The sequence below is a fragment of the Rutidosis leptorrhynchoides genome, chromosome 8 (genome assembly GCF_046630445.1).
Source record: "Rutidosis leptorrhynchoides isolate AG116_Rl617_1_P2 chromosome 8, CSIRO_AGI_Rlap_v1, whole genome shotgun sequence".
Taxonomy (NCBI): Eukaryota; Viridiplantae; Streptophyta; class Magnoliopsida; order Asterales; family Asteraceae; genus Rutidosis; species Rutidosis leptorrhynchoides.
The window spans coordinates 374,085,585-374,087,995 of NC_092340.1; positions in this window are offsets into that span (position 1 = coordinate 374,085,585).

Below are 2,411 nucleotides of genomic sequence, written 5' to 3' on the forward strand. Positions count from 1 at the left end.
AATATAATCACGTTGATCAAGTGTTATTATATTATACTAACTCATGCTTCAATTCCCAACATTACTTCAAAACATTTATATTTTAAACTTGAAAGTTTCAGAATTTAGAAACTAAAATAGTTTCTTTTATGGTGTAACACAGATATCGTAAGGAGAAAATTAATTTCCGATAAGAATGATTATGGAATTATCTCCAGAAATATGGAGGATATTTATAATGAAAGATACGATGATATCTTAGAATTTCTAATATCAGAGGATGATGAAGAATATTGTCCGCAAGGGTTTAGATTCAGAAGCAAGGTATTCGTTAATGGCTTCAGCAGATACTGAATCATTTGGATTCTTTGAAGACAGATTTTGTAACACCCTCAAATCGGGGCCTAGGTAAAATTTACCTTTTTGCCCTTTATGCGTCTTTATGTGTTTTAGGCGTTTTTAAGTGAAATAAAAATGCCAATAATTATTTATGAATTATTTATATTTAATTGTTAGTGCAGTGTGTTCGTTATGTGACAAGGGTCACAGAACTTATTTGTTTATAAATTTTGGACCTCGTTTGGGTTACTTAAGTGGTGTGTAATATTTTAGTAAACTAGTAAATACCCGTGTTTTACCGGGTATGAGTTTAAAAACCCACTTAGAGAAATAATATACAGTCATGGTATTTCTAATTCCATTTGATGGGTTCTATTTCCTTCTTCTTGTCTGGATCGAGTAACACACACACACACACATAACACTAAAACTAACAAAATTAGAGAAGATGAAGAGGTAAAGTGTTAAGTTTTAATTGTGGTTTTACTTGTTCTTCTTCTTCTTCTCTCTCGTGTACATCGATCCACACACACATGCACTCAGCAAACCCTAACACAATTTGAAGAAGATGAAGAGGTTTATTCAAGCTTAAATCTGTGGTTCTTTCATATCTATCATTTATTAAAGGTTTATCTTCTTTAATTTGGGGTTTAAGTTCATGTTTTAGGGTTCTTGAGGAAAAAAATGATGAAATTGTGATTTTATTGATGAATCTTAATTTTCTTCCATGGTAACTTGTTAGATGTTTGCTTGAAGAATTATACATGTTAGAAGCACTGAATTCTTGCCTTGTTCTTGAAAATTTAGTGTTCTTGATTAAAAAAATAATAATAATAATAAATGTGCAAATTGAGCTTGAATCTTGGAAGTTATGTGATGCTTAACTTGTGGTTTGTTTGCTAGATATTGTATACATGTTAGTGCACTTCTAGGAACCTTATTTCGTCAAAAAAACAGCCCGAGAATCGAAGTGCGAAGATGAAACAAGGCAAGGCAGCAGCGTGAGCTGCTGCTGCTGTGTTCTCTGCTGCTACCGCAGCTCTACTGCTTCTGTTTCCAGCAGCCGCTGCTGCCGGTGTGCGGCTGCAGCTGTTGCGGTTGGTGGTGGTTGCCGGTTTGCGGTGGTTGTCCTTTTTGTTGGTTCGTTGACCCATTTGGACCCCGAGCCGTTCGTGCAAATTTAAGTGGGTATGTTATGCCATTTAGTCTTTGATTTAGATGTTTAAATTATTTAAAAATGTATATAAGCGGATATACATTCGGTGTGCATATAGGTGTTTAACCCGACCCATTTATATTGTTTGTGAATTTGTTAATTAGTCAAAACGGCTCGAATTACATCTTTTGGGGTTTAAAACCCAATTTTTGCTGCTGCTACTGTGCAGATCTTTCTACTGTTTCTGTTCTTCCGGAGCGGCGCGCTGGCTTGGTGGCGTGGCGCGCAGCTTGCTGCCGCCTGCTGTCGCCCCCTTCCGCTGTTTTCTGCTGCTATGCAGCTGATTTTGCAGCCTGTTTTGTGGCGGTTCGCCCCGTGTGGCACGCGGCGGTTTCTCGTGACCCGAAACTCGTTGCCCGTACTTATGATTTTGTGGTTTGTGTGTTATTTTCCCGTTTTGTTCATGACCCGTCCATACGAAGTTAGACATCTCGTATATGTGTATATATATGTGTGTATGAATATTTATGTATGCATATATATGTTGAATACTTGTTTACTAGCAACATGTTTCTATGACCTTTGTGAACTTACAAGTCGACCAAAATAATCAGAAATCATAGATTTTGGGATCGAAACCCGGATGGACAGCAGCTTCTGCTGCTACTGTTTTGCTACAACATTTTGTAGCTGCTGTTGCAGCCCGTTTTGCTGCTGTTCGCAGCCATGGTGCGCAACTAGTTTGCCCGTATCTTTGTTTTGTGGTTCATGTGTGTTGTTTGATCGCTCGTGTTGCTCATGACCCGCTCGGTTGGACATGTTTAGTGTGTATATATATATATATATATATATATATTTATAATATATCCGTAAGTGTATATATTTATACAAATATATATAAGTGCATGTTATATTGTGATATATATATATATATATA